The sequence below is a fragment of the Perognathus longimembris genome, chromosome 1 (assembly GCF_023159225.1).
Source record: "Perognathus longimembris pacificus isolate PPM17 chromosome 1, ASM2315922v1, whole genome shotgun sequence".
NCBI classification, from domain to species: Eukaryota; Metazoa; Chordata; class Mammalia; order Rodentia; family Heteromyidae; genus Perognathus; species Perognathus longimembris.
The window spans coordinates 4515628-4533371 of record NC_063161.1 but is presented as its reverse complement, the minus strand read 5'-3'; the positions used below and the strand labels follow the sequence as shown (position 1 = coordinate 4533371).

The 17744-nt window shown below is 48.9% G+C and overlaps 1 protein-coding gene across 5 annotated transcripts in view; it reads right to left on the bottom strand.

Annotated features, from left to right (window-relative positions):
* Pacsin2 (protein kinase C and casein kinase substrate in neurons 2) overlaps positions 1–17744 on the bottom strand; it is an 82245-nt gene that overhangs the window by 30014 nt on the left and 34487 nt on the right. The window contains exon 2 of one of the 5 annotated variants that reach the window (XM_048354292.1): positions 1995–2090. The exons of the other annotated variants lie outside the window; for them this stretch is intronic. The gene's annotated coding sequence lies outside the window, so the exon portion shown is untranslated. The remainder of the gene's footprint in view (positions 1–1994; positions 2091–17744) is intronic. 5 annotated transcript variants of the gene reach the window in all.

The window sequence follows — 17744 nt, the reverse complement described above, 5'->3', positions numbered from 1 at the left end:
ACGGTTCCCGCTGGTCCTGCCACACACCAGCCAGGCAGCCGGAGGTGGGGGCGTTGGCCTCTCTGAGCCTATTTCCCTCTCCAGAAAACAGAAGGAACCCTGAGGATGGTTGAGGACGCGCTGTGGTGGAAGTGGTCGCTCCTCACCCGGGGCACAGGATGTGGCCGTCCTAAGCCGATCCCGAGGAGCCGGAACAGGGAGACCGAGTCCCACACACCAGAAGCCTTACCATCCGTACGGGGAGGGAGTGGCAGGAAAGGGCATGGCCGCAGAGGGGAGGGGACTCCCCAGGACTCAGGGGCTTACCAGCTACCTACCCTGAAACAGGGGCAGTAAAGAGGGAAGGAGGAACTGTAGCGTTCCACACAGAAATCCCCGAGGGGCATCAACTTGATGACTTTCTCATGCTTTGTGGTCTTCCGGCTGCGGGCGCGGCTGAGAACTACTTTACAGCGCACTCATGTGTTCTAAATGCAGGGCCACGCTGTTACTCTTGTTAACTTATACAACTTTAACAAAGATGCCCCAATTCCCAACACAGACAAGTGGTGTTAACCACTACATTTTCAAAGCTAAGTGAATAATGTTTCCTCAAAGAATCTCAATGTTAAGTAAAACAGAAGAAGATACACTCACTTCCAACTTCTATTCTTCTGGGGGTAACCTTTGCAATATTCAAATCATATTATTACTTCCCTTTCTCCCCCCTCTCCCCCTCTCCCTCCATCCTTTCCTTCCTTCCTTCTTTCCTTCTTTTTTCCCTTCTTCTTTCTTCTATCCTCCCTTCTCCCTCCCCTCCCCCTTCCCTCCCTTCTTCCTTGCATCTGGGTTAAATCCCTATTACTTCCCTTTGATGCAAGGGCATCCCTGGCCCTAGCTGGCCATTCCCACCTGTTCCCTCCATGTTCCCTCCTCTCTTGTGCCAGCTTTGCTACGGCACAATGATCCACTTGCAGTTTCGTGAATGTATTAAGCTTCATCTGCCTTGGAGCCTTTGCATATATTGTTCCCCTTAGTTTCTGACATTCTTCCCCCCAGATAAGTGCATGGTCAGCTCACTCACACCAGCGGGGCCATTCCTCAAAAAAGCCCTGCACGCCTTCCACCCTCTTTAGTTCTGCATCACCTCCTACCACTATCAGCCCTGCCTGCTACTTGCTCTTTTAACATTTTTTATACTTCAAAGCACACATCACTATCTGAGTATTTGTGTACCGTCTGCCTTCCCTTGGAAAAAGGGAATCCAATCCCATGGGTGCTACATATTAGGTCCTGCCTAACTTTTGTTTACATGGATACAGATATTGATGAGATCTTTTCAGCTACAGTGGTGGCAGGGCTGGGAATATAGCCTAGTGGTAGACTGCTTGCCTCCTAAAATGGTGGCAGAGAGAAATGTTAGCCTTAGAAAAGCATACCAAGTAAGATCTTTACAATAATAAACTGCCCTTAATTCCATTCACAAAAGCTATATACTGACATCTCTTGAATTGCACATGAAAGACTAGTAACTCCAATTATTAACCACAACTGTTTTGTTTTTGTTTTTGCCAGTCCTGGGCTTGAACTCAGGGCCTGAGCACTGTCCCTGGCTTCTTTTTGCTCAAGGCTAGCACTCTGCCACTTGAGCCACAGCGCCACTTCTGGCCGTTTTCTGTATATGTGGTGCTGGAGAATTGAACCCAGAGTTTCATGTATAAGAGGCAAGCACACTTGCCAGTAGGCCATATTCCCAGCCCTGATTTCTTGCATCAAGTCTTTTTTCTTTTTGGCCAGTCCTGGCGCTTGGACTCAGGGCCTGAGCACTGTCCCTGGCTTCTTTTTGCTCAAGGCTAGCACTCTACCACTTGAGCCACAGCACCTCTTCTGGCCTTTTCTATATATGTGGTGCTGAGGAATCAATCCCAGGGCTTCATATATACGAGGCAAGCGCTCTTGCCTCTAGGCCTTATTCCTAGCCCACAACTGTTTCTTAAGCTGAGAGCAAAGCTTACTTTCTGATCCTCTTTAAAGAGTCAGTCAAGAGGTTGGAGGTGTGGCTCAGTTGGTAGAGTGCCAACAAGCAAAAGCATCAGGTCCCAGTCTTGGACCTTAAAAAAAAAAAAAAAAAAAAGGAGGAAGAGGAGGAGGAGGAGGAGGAGGAGGAGGAGAAGCAGCAATCAAGCCAGGTTCTGGTGGCTCACACCTGTGACACTAGCTACTCCGGAGGCTGAAATCTGAGGATGAGGGTTTGAAGCCAGCCTGAGTAGGAAAGTCTGTGACACTCTTATCTCCAATTAGACACACACACACACACACACACACACACACACACACACACACACACACCTCTCAGGCTGTAGGGAGAAAAATGAGGGAGGAGGTAACAATTTTCATTAAGAAACGTACTTACTACTTACGTATGAAACTGTAACCCCTTTGTACATCACTTTGACAAAATTTTTTTTAAAAGCTGTAAGTAGAACTGTGGCTCAAATGGCAGAGCACTAGCTTTGAGCAAAAAGAGCTCAGGGACAGTGCCCAGGCTCTTACTTCAAGACCCAGGACCAGCATGTGCCCACGTGTGCATGCTTACACACACACACACCATTTTTTAAATGGCAAAACCCCAGTCCCTGTATGACGGCCTACTTGTACAGCTACTGAGTGAGAAGACTTCCCACCTGGCATCTACAGCAACCAAACCACTAGAAGGACACTTTTGTACTACATTCATTCTTCAAAAAAGAGTTCTTGTCTGCATCAGAGGAACTGAATGCGCTGGGAGGCAAGTTGTTCCTAACCACAGTTCAAGTTTGTAAGTATTAAGAATTGTTCTGTCACCCAGTCAGCATGTCTACTTATAATGAAACTTTAAAACATGTAGCAAAGACAAGTTCCAGCTACTAAGTATCAAGTTGGCTGTTCATAACATAGTATGAAGCGACTTTCACATGCTGGAGACAAACCTACTTATCCCTAAACAGCAGAGGAGGCCAAGACCACACAGGACTGCACACAAACTCTCCAGCTCCATGTGTTTCTGGGATGCTCTTTAAACCCTGGGCAATCTCTTCAGGAAGCACACACTTCTCGAGCACTGAAATGCAGTAAAGAATCTCCCTCTGTGGGAGAGGGGGCAGAGATTTCTGGGACTAGCATGGTTTGTCTTTAGGTTGCGGATTCTCAAAACAAAGGCCCTCCCCAAAGAGGAAGCCTCAGGCAAGTCCAAAAGTAAATGGCTAATAAGATGAAGAGAATGAAGTGATAGCCATGCTTAGCATCCCAAGAGTCAAATGTCTATTAGATGTCCGGAACAAACTGCACAATGCCAACACTTCATGGGTCCACCTTTGCAATGGGTAGGAGTATGGGGCTAAAGTGGCTCGATGCAGAAGGACTAGGTCTGCCCACTCAGACTCCAATAGAAGCCCCTCGCACACGCCTTTCCTTCCCAATGTTTGCAGGCAGCTGCAACAGTGAGCTCTTCCCACGTTGGAGAAAACTGCTATCACAGCTGGAGAAACACTCTGGGGCAGAATGAATAGAGATTTTACACGTAAGGAGTTATATGGGTGATGTTGAAGTGTGTGAAAGTATGAACAAGCAGATTTGAGGAAATATTATGGAGCCATGGTAACAGAAACCACGGAAAGGAAGAAATTCCCCTTTGGTTGCACAGAGCTGTTTAAAAATAAACCGGATACGAAAATACCAGCAAAGGCTACAATGACTCACTGTTCTCCTCCATAGTTCTCCTCCATAGAGGACAGCCAGTTCTTTAACACACTTGTCTTCCAGGCTTTTTCCCGCTGGAGAAACGTGAGCCGGAGAGCAAAAAGAAGCTTTGAATTTTTTTCCCCTAATTACACCAGATGAATAAGACCTTATATATTTTGGAGTTGGAAGCACAGAAATGCACATTCATGCAAAGAGCACCAAAGCTTTAAAGAACATTAGACTGCCATTTCTCAGCCTTCTGGCTAAGATCAAGCGTATAACACCAAACGAAATTAAAAAAGCATAAGCAAGGCCCCAGAGTGCACGAAACTTGGTGCTCAGATAGCAGTGAATGTGCTGAAGAGAAACAGCACGCTTTATCTCGGGAACAGAAAGGCATACAGGCATTCTCTGCCACTCTCCCTTCATTGGCCTGTACACAGCGCACATTCCAAGCTGGGGCCTCATCTTTTAGTGTCTCCGCTATACATAAACCCTTAGGCAGCCCTACCTGCCTGGTAACCTCAGCCTCCCTGAGAAGGGTTGGCACATTGCCCTTTGAAATCCCTTCCCAGTTAACTCCCACATGCTCTGCAAGGCCTGGGTTGAATGCCTCCTCCTCCTCCAACATCCCAGTGAACCACCTCCATCCCATTACAGTTCCTTCATGGGGATATTATTTGGCCAACCAAAATTTTTCTCAAGCAGGTTGGCAGTCCCTGGGAGAACACAAGTCACCTGGTTACCCTGTAGGTGCCTGTCATGGTACCTCTGTACCAGTGGCTCCGGACAGCTGGTGGAAGAGGAACGGAGCTAGAATGGATTGCTCAGGAAATTTCAGCTCGAGAGCCTCTGGCCACATTGCTCCCTGAGGGACGGCTGCCCCTTGCCTTTCCCCCTTCCCCCTGCCCTAACTCGTCCTAGCTCCTCTCTCCCCAAATTCAGACCGGAGGACATGCTGTGTACTCGCATTCTTGTCCACAGTTGGAACAGCAGGAAAGCATGTTTGCCAATCAGCTTTGCTGCAGCTTGGTGAACCGTTTCTATTGCGTAGCTGCACTTCAGTGACCCCTGAAAACTGACCCTGCAGGACTCATGCTTCTAATCTTCTGGAGCTCAAATTACTTCCCAAGTCCCATAATCACGGAGATTTCATTTGGTGTTCACCAAAATGCCACAAAAACCACCCAAGCAAGCACCAGCTCTGAGGAGGAAAAGTATCCACCTTGACAAGTAGATGTCATTGGGGGTTGGAGGTGTGGCTCAGGTGGTAGAGCACCAGCCAATGAGATACTGCGTTTGAGTCCCATTTCAGACCAAAAAGAAAACCAAACCTCAAACTAGAAGCTGTCATTGGCAGACGTGTGGTGACTGACCAGACCCAGGAATGACCCAGGAGCCGGACAGCAAACAATGTCAAAGCATGCAAACCCTCCCAAGAGGGCTGAGGAGGGACCTGTGCATTCTGGGAGAGCTTCACCGCACCCCCGAAGACCACTGGCTATGAATGGATGCCACATGACCTGATGAAATTCCATCACTTCTAGCATAGACGTTCAGGATCCACCTGTACGTGGACATGTCACTGAGAGTGCAGAGAAATACCATCTGGTGATGGCTCCCTTCCCAGACTCCGGCTTAAGTTTTATGAGATGGAGCAAAGTGACCTTGAACTTGGTACAAACCTCTTTGGGCTGTGGGTTTCTTTTTCGCTGAGCAGATGATCTTTCAGTCCTACTCAGACTATAACATTCTAAGGAGAGACTAGGAGTATAGGAAAAGGATGGGCTGCTTTGAGGTTCTAAGTGAAAATATGTAGTGGGCATCTTTGTGTCAAAACAAAAAAATGAGGAAAGGTTTTTTTAACTACTTTCATTAAATTAGCATGTACTCATTAGGATACACTGGCTATCTACCCAGTGTGCTGCTGGTTTTCTATTCTTTCCACCACCACCCCCTGCTTGGCGGTGCAGCCATGTAATGGTCTGGATGTTGGGGAATCACATGGGATACAGACAAAAAAGCCATCTTGTGGAGTTTATGCTCTACTGCAGGTGGTAGGCAGAAAGAATAAATCACAGGTAGGTGGCAGGTTAGAAAGGAAGAAAGGGAAGAGGATGGTGAAGAGTCATGGACAACAAGCGGAAAGAAAGCCACGCTTCTGAACAGAATGACAAGCAAGCCTCAAGGAAGAAGCAACAACATCTGAGATGATGTGGGAAGGCGAGAGCCATGTAGGCTTCCAGTACAAAACAAGCAATACCACGACAAGGGAGGCCTTCCCCACACGTCTGTGGAATGGCAGGGCGGCCTGTGCAGTCAATTCCCCTCAGAGCACCAGCAGCCGGAGAGACGGTGAATGTAGAACAGAGTAATCTTACTCTCCCAACTGCTCTCACCGTCAAGGTCCATCCCTGACTTCTTGCCTAGATCTCCTTGCTCAATTATTCCCAATCGTGGGCTCCACAGCTTGTGTGTGCTAGGTGTATACATGGTTCCTGTGCTCAGAGGCTTGCACAAGGAGGAGAGAGGTCTACGCACCAGCACACAATGCTGTCCTCATCACACATCCCCACTGCTCCCGACCCAGCTCTCCCCTCGAAAGCTGTCCTCAGTGGCTGAGAAGCAGGGAAAATCCAGCCACCTTAGAGACCAGCCACACAGACACAAAGCTCTGGGGACCCAGCTACCTGGCTGGCTCAAACAGTCCTGGACTTCTGCTTCTAGAAGGCTTCAGTCCACCCCCCGTCCATCCCCCAGACTGGAAGTCTCGCCTGTCACCACCCAGCTCACCTGCCCAACTCACACATGCACAGAGTATACAAGCTCGCTCCGCTGACAATCCTAAGAACAAATGCCATCTGAGCGGAAGAGAGTTTAGTCTTTTTGCGACAAATAGCTGGGGCAACTCTGAGAAAGGTCTTTGGAAAACACTTGTGCTATTCACTCGGAGCTCTAGTTCCAAAATTGTGTCCTGGTCTCAAGAAGACACAGAGGTAAGATTACAGAACAGGGTCAGGAGCCAGTGGTTCACGCCTGTAATCCCAGCTGCTCAGAAGGCTGAGATCTGAGGATCGCAGTTTGAAGCCAGCTCTGACATGACCAAAGTCTGTGAGACTCTTATCCCAATTAATCGGCAAAAGACAGAAGTGGAGCTGTGGCCCAAGTAGCAGAGTGCCAACCTTAAGCAAAACAGCCAAGTGAAAGCTGAGGCTCTGAGTTCAAGCCTTAGTGCCAGCATGTACATGTACACACACACACACACACACACACACACACACACACACACACACACACACACACACACACAGCCTCAAATCACAAAGAAATAGCCCAAAGCCAGAGGGCCTCAGCTGTCAGCCCATCCTGTGAAGGGCAGGAGCTCAGGCCTCAGGACGTGTAATCAGCCACATCCCTAAAATGGGTTTTGCTTGTGTGCTGGAAACATGTCAGCTAACAGGTCTATCTCAGACCAGGTTTACAGCAGTGTTTTTTGGACTTGTGGCTCACAAGCACCATGGGCTGGTGAAGATTCAAGCTGAAGACTTCCACAACCTAAACAATGAGTCAGTGTTTCACAGATTTAAAATTAGAGCTACTTTTTAAAAGGACAAAAATGAGACACTTATGGAGCTGATATTGAGGTGAGAATGCAAACAGCAATGTAAGAAAACATACTTGAAAAGCGGAAAGATGAAAGAAAAAATGATTCCAGGTGGTCCATTTAGAAGAGGCCTAACTGGCCAAACCCCGTAGCCAGGGTGGCCTCCACAGCCCCTGGGGGCCGGGACCCAGTAGAGGAAGGGGTAGGAGTCCCAGGCCGTACTTTCATGGAAATACAGAACTACATTTTGCTTTTCAAAGTTGTGTGGGACTAGAACACACTGTGTGGGAAAGGGATTGGAGAATCCGGATTTTAGGGCTTACTCTGGTCTTTCAAGCAGTCTGAGTTAGAGAGGTTGACAGGAGTCACTTCCCCACCAGCCTCAAGGTCTCCACCTCCTACAAAAGGGAGGACTTTGCTCTGCTCTGCCCGGCCCTGCCTGGCTCAGCACCAAGGTGAATGGAAGGTCACTGTCCTTGCCTCTCGCCATCCGTCATGAGGACACTAATGAATCTTGGGCACTGACTCTGTTCCAGGTACAAGAGATTGCAGTGCACGCAGTGCAGGATGCCAGGCCTTTGACCAGCGGCAGCAGGACGCGTCCTGGCAGGGGACGATCTCTAGCTCTGTTCAGCTGCAGCCTCTCCCTGGCCCACTGCACCAGCACAGCCTGGGGCCCGGGAACTCCGGGAGAGCTTGAGGCATGAGGACAGTGCTTGCCATGGGCTTCACACCTCCTACCCAGCACTACTACTACCCAGTCAGCCACGAAAGAATGAAAACGCAAACTAAATGGAAGGCAGATGTGCACTTAAAAAGGCCACCCCTTCACTATTCAGTAATTAGGACAGTCATTTTACTCCAAAAATAGAGCCTTCTATTCTGTACAATCAAAGGAAAGCAAAGCACTACAGATTGTGCTGTTAGGCTGTCAGCCGAGTCACCTCCCTGAATCTCAGCAATGCACAGCTTTGCTGAAGGAGGACACAGGTGATCCACCGGGAGCCATTAGTGTCCACTCTTCTTGCCAGCAGGGAGGGCAGCAGGCCAGGCAGGAAGTGGGAACAGGGCAGGAAAGGGGCACAGGGCTTCCCAGGGGAGGCATGGCCGGGAGGAGCCACCGCACAACCTGGGCTCCCCAGTTCGGTTCCAGTTGCTTCCCTCGCAGCTGTGCAGCCCTCCCCACCTCCCGCCCATGCTGAACCCTGAAGTTACCATCCAGGGGGCTCAGAAAGAATGCAGTTCCGTGTATGGACACAAGTCGGAGCCTGCCAGGCAGGTGCCGCACCACGCGAGCCTCACCGCAGCGCCGCCACCAGTGAGACGCTCAGTGTGTGCCAGGCGCGAGTCCTTCAGGGGGAAAGGGCTTGGAAGTGCTTTCCTCCACCCCTCACAGCATCTGGGGAAGCACAAGGCCTTCTCATTGTCATCAAGTCCAACTAACCGAGGTTTTTCTTTCCTGTTTCGATGCCATAACTAAGAAACTTACTCCAAGGTGACAAAGATCTGTGTCCGTCTTTCCTTCTAAGACTTCTAGGGACTTTGCTCTTACATTCAGGTCTCTTGTCCCTTCGGGGTTAAGTTCTGCGGGTGCTGTGAGCAGACACGCACAGTCTCTCCTCTGCAGGCGGAGGCGCAGGGTCCCAGCGCCCACTGAAACGACGGCTGACTTGGCTCAGCACCCTGGTCTGGGGGCTCCCCGTGTGCTCTAGGCCCAGCCCGCGGCGGCTCTCTATCACACCAGCGCCCTGCGGCCTTGACTAGTGCAGGTTTCTGAGCAACTATGAGACTTGTGGTTTGGGTTTGGCTTTTCAAAACTGCTCTGACTGTTCTGGGTCTTCTGCTTTCCCTAGGAATTTAGAAATGAATTGCTGATTTCTTTTTCTGCTTTTTCTTTCTTTCTTTCCCTTCCTTCCTTCCTTCCTTCCTTCCTTCCTTCCTTCCTTCCTTCCTTCCTTTCTTCCTTCCTTCCTTCCTTTCTTCCTTCCTTTCTTTCTTCCTTTCTTTTTTGGTCAGGTTTGGGGCTTGAATTAAGTTCCTTATGCTCTCAGTCAGATTGTTTGCTTGGCTGGCACTCTACCAATTTGAGCCATGCTCCAGCTTGGCTTGTGGCTGGTTATTTTGGAAATGGAATCTAGGGGACTTTTTTTTTTTTTTAACCCTAGCTGGCTTTGAACTGTGATGCTCTGGATCTCAGCCTCCCAAATAGCACGATTCCAGGTGTGAGCCACCACACCCAGCATCATCCAAATCTTGATCGTCACTCCTAACCCTGAGTTTTGGTTAAGAAAGTTCCTTTCCAGTCCTACTTTACTGTTTTTATCAACAGTAGTATTGCTCTAATAAACAGTATTGTACTGTACAACAAACAGAATTGTTAAGGATCTTGGTTTTAAATGACTTGACATCACGTATTTCTATGAATTTCAAGTGTCACAAACACCAAATAAAACCCACCTTAAGTAACTCAAAGAAAACAGTTCATTTTCTGGTTTTGTAACAAGGATACCTTTGTGGTATAGAGGAAATAAAGGATGCCAAAGAAAAACATAGGCATTTATCAAGCATGTAGTTCTCTAAACCTCTGCACAATACCGTGTAATCTAGACAGAAGAGACACAAATGACCTTTAAGATCTACTACCTAAAATAATTAAGGCCTTAGAATCCTCTTCCATGCTGTAAGGAAGCTGTGACCGCAGAGCTCGGAGCAGGAAGCCAGCTGTGGTGGGGCAGCCGTGTCACCAAGTCCCATAGCTGTGTACGGCTGTGCTGGCCACACCCCGGGTGGAAAGCTCCCCCACCCCCCCAGTCCTGCCTCTCCTCTGAGGAGGCCTCCAGTGGCAGCTGGGGCAGAGCAGGGGCTCCTGAAGCAGCTGGCCTGAGCCACTATGGACACTGCACCCCAGCTGCCGTACAAGCAGATTGAGTAAGGACATGCAGAGCGAAGAAGAAAGATTCTTTTTGTTAGTTTTAGTCTCTGTAATTTGGGGTTCACTCATTGTTGAAGAATAACATGGGAGATTCTGGTGGTTAAGGAACATGAGTTTATGTCTCGCTTCCTTGTTCAAACTTGACAAGCAAATATGACAGTGTCAGTTGGGTGTGGAACTACAGGAAAATAGGAATATGCTCTAAGATTGCTGAAAGGCTTCATGGAAACAATCTGGAAATATCTGGAAATACAGAACAAGGCGGATGGCTATCACCAACCTCTGACCCCGCAGTCCCACTCTGGGGAATATGCCCCAAGCTAATAAACCCCAAGTAAAAAATAGCTTGAACAAAACGTTCAGCACAGCAGTATTTATAACAGCAAAGTCTGGAGACAAGTCAAATGCTCAAAAGCTAAGAAAACAATGGTGAACTGACAGAAAGGACAACACAGACATCATGAAGGACAAGCAGGGGCCGTTTCAGATCTGAAATGGGGTAGAAGCAAAATAGCACATGGATATCTACTACCCACAGACTTAAGGGTGAGGCTGTGCCTCTTCCTTCTTGCATTGCCAATGTCTAGTATGAGGTAGATGTTCAAATATTTGCCAAATGACTGAATGTCTGAACCAATAAATAACCAAGTCAACTGGCCAAACTGGAAGGTGGCAAGGGCTACAGGAGACGTAGAGGGGAAGCAGAGGCTCCTTTGCCTCAGTCCTGGAAGGTGACTTTCTGTGTGAGGTCAAACAAGGTATATTAGAAGTAGAAAAGGACAAACCGTATTCACCCTCATCTAACATGCTGACTGATGTTTCTACAAAGGGGGGTTACAGCTTACACAGAAAAGATCTTAAAGCAGCTCAGTAAGAGGAGTTCCTGAAGGTTCAGAGAGAGGCTGGAGGCCACCTGTCGGCGTTGGGGGAGCCGGGGAAGCAGGGCGGGACCCTAAGGAGGTCCTTTAATGACTTGTTTTGTAGGGTCAAAGTGCCTTGTGGGATGGTGGACACACACACAATAAACAATTCCGCATTGAGACCTGGAGGGCCCTTCTCAAACACTCAGTGTTTGCATCCAGGAAACTCCAGCTGGTAGTCTCAGAGCCGCCCTCTGTGACTGGGGAAGAAGGCTTTCTTCCTTTGAACTAATATTCATCTATCTACTTGGGGGAAATTTGCCAGAAATCCAAGAAGCTGTAGTGCTGAGTTGTCCTTCATGAGACAGACCCTCCTCATGTCTCCATCCTGAGGTCTTGAACCATACCATACCTTCTTTCTCTGCAGTAAGGGTCCAGTCACACACACACACACACGCGCGCGCGCGCGCACGCACGTACGCACACCAGCCTCAGGGCCCCCCAGAACAAGCACTATCAACCCCACAATGTTCACTTTTCCTTCCCACCTGCCTAGTAAAAATCTACTCTCTATCAATCCCACTGTGGCCTCCTGCCTAGGTCTGAGGGGCCTGCTGACCGCAGCAGCTGGCCACTCCACCAGGGCCCTGTAGACCTTTTCTGTTCACCTCTGACCTCTCTTTGCAGCTCCTTCCCTGTCACCCTCAGCAGAGAGCAAGGCGGCAGTCAGAAGACGCTCAGGTCATTCCGCGCCTGCTTCCCACTCCCTCCTTTCCTGGCCATGACTGGGATGGGGCTGGCCCTGGCCCGAGCCCACTCTCTCACAACACACTCTGTCTACTCACCTCCTTAGTTCCCGCACCACAAGCCTGGAACACTATGGCTCCATCTGCTCTCTGACCCAAAGTCACATCCCATTGCCCTCTAGACGCACCCCCCCCCCCATCACTTGTCCCTGCAAACCACCCCACCTTCCCCATGTCTGCTGCTGATGTCAGCCTCCTACGTCAGGAAATAGTCCCACTACTGCACAGGCCAAAACTCTTCTTCCCACCTCCCTCTCCTACAATGCCACCACATTCAGCAGTTCCCCAAACTGGCAAGGGCAGCTCTTCCCATCTCCTGCCTCTCCCCCCTCCAGGAGAGCTGCCCGTGTCAAGGCCACTTCCATCCTTGGCCTATGTCACTGACGCTGGTCCTCGGTCACCAGCCTGGTCCTCATTTCCTTTCATTCTCCACGATGCTTCCATCGTGCTCAGCAAATCTTTTGGAAAGATTAAGTTATGCCTCAAATCCAAATCCTGCTAAGACTTCTTCCCAAGGAGAATGGCAGCAGCATCTCCTGACCCCTGTGGCCCTGGCCCCAGCCTTGCCACTACAGCCACATTCAGCAGCATACTGTCAGTGCCAAGCAAGAGCCATGCTCCTCTGGACTCTATCCCTTTGGAACACAGGCACCAGGAAAATTACAGGAGGAGGAATAATGATCAATAATGGTGGTGGTGATAAAGATGGCGAACCTGCCCCAGGTTCCTCCCCCAGATGGGGAAAGAGGCTGAGTATATTCTGTTGATATTTCTCCAGAGCGGGGGAGTGGGCTAGATGAGGTTTCTGTATCATGATCACCAAAATCCCAATAAACTATCTCTTAGCCCCAATTCAACACATTTGACAGATGTGGCTTCTTCCCTCACCACAATGTAAATGTTCTACACTGCCTATGCAGGCAATCATATTCTCACAACAAGTATTTACTGACACACCCGCATGTCCATGCGGCAGGGAGCCCTACTTATGCCAGCCACAATATGCAAAGCTGTCTGCCAAGCACCGAAACAACGACATTCCAACCCAGTCCTAGAACCCCTCACCATGCACACGCACACGTGTACACACACACGTGCTTGCAAGCACATACACACACTCACATGTGCACACACGTCTATTCCTCTTTTACACCCAGCTGGGGATAGGACTGAAGAGCCCACAAGTTCCCATGGGCCCAGCTTTGCCGTGTCTGCCACCCTGCTTCGTGGCGTCTTTACATCCTACCTGCAGCACTGCACCATTGTCAGATGGCCACAGGAGTACAAGAGTGACTTTAAAGGCTCTCAGGGGCTGGGCTCTCTTTATTCCTTGCCCTTCGTGTGCCGGTCTTTAAAGGGCACTGCCAGACTCGCTATTAGGCCATGTCAAGTACTTGCTAAGGCTCCTTCTCCCAGTCCAAGCCCTTGCAGGGTGAGGTCTCTCGTCCCCGAGCTTCCTCTCCTTTTCCTATTTAAGAGACACACTTGAACCCCCACAAGAACAACCACTGGGATCCAGATGAGTCAGAAAGGTTCTTCTGGTAAAAGCAGAAGGACAATTACATAAATGGGTCAGGAGATTGTCTTTTGTTCAGGCCATAAAATGGGGACATTCACCCAGGACAGGCATGAAGGGAAAGGGGGGGAACAGAAGCACTGACATGGGGAGTGGGGAGCGGGCGGCAGAAGCAGGTTCCCAGGACTAGACAAAGGGCATTATTAACAACACACATGAGTCACAGAGTGGCCCAGGTCAACCCTCCAGCTCCTTTCAGGACTTCCTGTCACACAAAGAGCCACTGTGGTCCTTTGTCCACCAAGGAGGAGCGGATGCTGTTCCTATGCCCTCTCTAAGCTTCTTCCCTCCCCCAAAGTCTGAGGGAGCTGCAGCTCTGCCTGAGGGGCAAAGGGTGGGGCTAAAAGTCAAAGGGGCAGGAGGACATTATTTCATATAGCCAGGGATGCACAGATCTAGGAGGATTCTGCAATCTGCAACTTGGATTCTTCAAAACATCTTTTGATGGTTGCATTGCTTCAGGCAAAATACTTTCCAAGACTGTAACTGACATTCATCTGTAAAATGGAATCCAATCTACCTTAAAGGCTTTGGGGATCACATGGCTTCCACGTGGAACCCAGCACAGCTTGGGGGTGTCCTGTGAGCAGCACTGAGGTACTCCTTTTGCTCAAGACTGACTGACACAGTGACCATGTACTACGAAACAGTTGTGCAAAAATGCCACATGTGCTCAGGGCTGACACCGCTAGGAATCTGTTAGCTGGAGAAGCAGGGGAAAGCATTCTAGGGTGTTGTGACAAATTTGAAGGATTGGGACAGAGAATTTCTAAAGAACAGGATGCAAGGCCAGATACCAGCCCATGTCACTCAAGCCATGGCAAGAGTGGTCTCTGCTTGCTTCATCTACCACCAATAAAAATACCACATGTCCAACTCAGGGCCCACCACCGCTGCCCACCAGGAGAATGCGAGAGACTGCTCAGATGCAGGGCGTGAGGCGCAGGGGCTCTGCCTGGAATTGAACCGCTAGCGTTCTTCCTCAGCTGTACTACGAATATGCACCTCTGAAGTTAAAGCCATGCAAAGCACAAGAGAATTTGGTTTAAAGGAACAACAAAACAACTTTGCAGACTTCTCTGCATCAACCACCATGGCCCTCTCTCAAGAAACCATTCCATTTGGACCAGCTCCAGGGGGACCGCTGGAGCCAAAGCATTCCACTCTGGGGAACAGGGTCAGTGTGGACCTAGTGTGACACACTAAAAACTGGGCACTAATGTGACAGTGATGTTAATTTTTAAAAATGACTTTCACATAACATGAGTCACCCAGTAATTTGGAAAAATGAGCAGAGAATCCACTTGTCAATCAATAAATCTGGAGCAAATGAGCTAAACCAAAGCATAAAATTAATAGCAAATTTTCCCTTAAAGAACAGGATAAAACTTGCAGTGACAGCCGTTACAGGTGTGATCTATAAAAGAGGGAAGAATACAGCAGACCAACTCCACGGGGAACTACGAGGAGTCTAAGGCTCACTACGGAAGAGTGCCTGCACGCCAATGCCAGTTTCCCACGTTCCCAACTCCCTCGTCCTCTCCCGTAACACCTCCCAGAGGGACACGGGATGTCCCTTCAGCAAGCAGGACATGCCACGGTGAATCAAAGGTCTCCGAAGAGCTGTGCCTAGAGACCTTGAAGATGGCTCGATCTTTTGACCGGAACATCATGACTGTCAGGAGATGGAATGTGAGGATCCAAAACCAAAACGGTCTTGGACTGTCGTAGGCCCTTTACTGTAATTTTTGTATCTGACAACACTGCAGCGCAGAGGGAAGTGTCTGTACTGCCACCAAGCTCATCCGACCTGCAGCCTCCACAGCCCGGAAGCTAACAATGCCGGGGCATCTGGAAGCAAGAGAAGATTCTGCAGTTCTGCTGGAGCCTGTCTACCTGATGCTACCCTAGATCATTGGCAAATGGATGGGTGATCTTTATTCACTCCAATTTGGACAGAAGAAACTGTTTCCTTTAAGTCATAGTTGTTATTTGATATCAACAGCAAACATTCCTTGTTATTCTACTGAAAACTCGCAGCAAAAATTTTTAAGTTATTTGTGTTTTTTCATGAGCTATTTGACTAATAGGCATTTCTAGTGACAGTTTTCTGAGGGAGAATGATCATATTTCCATGATGACAAAATGCCTAATTATCACACTTGCCCCACCAAGTACTATCTGAGAAGCACTAAAGACAGTATGTTGGTTTCAATCTTGACTTCATTACAAGGCCCCTCTTCCTTTCTCTCTCAATCTTTCCCTCATACATGCAGATCCTAATAAAAACATTTGCTAATTCAGCTCAAGAAATGTCTAGAGCCAGCATCCGTGGCTCACATCTATAATCCTAGCTATTCAGGAGGCTGAGATCTGAGGATTGCAGTTCAAAAGCCAGCCTGGGCAAGAAAATCCGTGAAACTCTTATCTCCAATTGACCACCAGAAAGGTGGAAGTGGTGCTGTGGCTCAAAGTGCCCAGGCCCAAAGTTCAAGCCCCGTGACTGGGAAAAAAAAAAGGCCTATATCCCCAATGTTTGAGTATTTTCTTTAACAGACCGATGGCCAACTACTGCCAAGACGCTTTATATAGACTAGCATTCGACACCCTGAGTTGCACTCTTACATCTAAAAGGCTGACACGTTGAGCTTATTTTAAAATGTGTGTTTTGAGAGTGAAAACAAACTACTGTGTATCAACATGTGAATTCTTTCTCTCAGTGACCTAAGGAAAGCAACCTATGTGCCAGGCACACATGAGGCATTTGGGTCCCGGGTGGTCCAGGGTGACCAGATTCCTGCCAGCAATCCAGTGGGGTCAGATGACGTAGGTGGCTGGCAGTGTTCAGGGCTAGAGAGAACTCTGCACAAAGCCCGATGGGACAGAGAGGAACTGAGTTGGCCTGAACAGGTGGTCAGAGAAGCCTGGCCTGAGGAGGCAAGAGCTTAGCGAATCTGGAATGAAGGAATGGTCAAATTTTGTGCTGGTCCTGAGGCTTGAACTGAGGGCCTGGGAGCTGTCCCTGAGGTTATTTTGCTCAAGGCTAGCATCCTACTACTTGAGCCACAGCTTCATTCCAGGCTTTTTGGGGGTAGGGGAGTTTATTGGAGATAACAGTCTCACAGACTTTCCTGCCTGGGCTGGCTTCTTCCAACTGCAATCCTCAGATCTCAGCCTCTTGAATAGCTAGGATTAAAGGTGTGGGTCACTGTCACATGGCTATTTGTGGGAGTTTTTATTTGGTTTGAGTTTTTATGTTATGTTTTACTGGTCCTGGGGCTTGAACTCAGGGCCTGAGTGCTGTCCCTGAGCCCCTTTGTGCTCAAGGCTAGCCCTCTACCCCTAGAACTACAGAGCCACTTCCAGCTTTTTTTGAGTAGTTTATTGGAGACAAGAGTCTCATGGAGACTTCTCTGCGTGGACTGGCTTCAAACCAGGATCCTCAGATCTCAGCCTCCTAAGTAGCTAGGATTACAGGCATGAGCCAATGGTACCCAGCTTGGTTTTGTTTTTTTTTTTTTTTTTTTTTTTTTTGTTTTTTGGCCAGTCCTGGGCCTTGGACTCAGGGCCTGAGCACTGTCCCTGGCTTCTTCCTGCTCAAGGCTAGCACTCTGCCACTTGAGCCACAGCGCCACTTCTGGCCGTTTTCTGTATATGTGGTGCTGGGGAATCGAACCTAGGGCCTCGTGTATCCGAGGCAGGCACTCTTGCCACTAGGCTATATCCCCAGCCCTTTGGTTTTGTTTTTGAGGGAGGGTCTTTCTGCCTTTGCTAACCTTAAACTCACAATTTTTCAGCTTCAATCTTCTGAGTAACTTTGTATCCTTTTCTTTGCACAACTTTTTGTTTTGTTTTGTTTTGTTTTTTGTTTTGCCATTCCTGGGGCTTGAACTCATGGCCTGGGCACTGTCCCTGAGCTTGTCTTGTGCTCAAGGCTCTGTCACTTGAGACACAGCACCACTTCTGGCTTTTCTGTTTATGTGATGCTGAGGAATGGAACCCAGGGCTTCATGTATGCTAGGCAAACACTCTACCACTGAGCCACATTCCCAGCCCCCACAACTGTATTTTTTATTTCTCTGCCCTAAGAACATACTGGCTGGTTGCATTTGAGAACTCGCAAGAAGGTAGCACATAGATAGGCACCTTCTCTGGACATAGATGCAGCCCAAGCTTTCCAGTAATGGGATTCCATCCATGCCTAACTAGCCAGTCACTGAAGCGTCACTTCCCTTCCTCCGGGCCACACGCACCTTCCCTCCAAGCA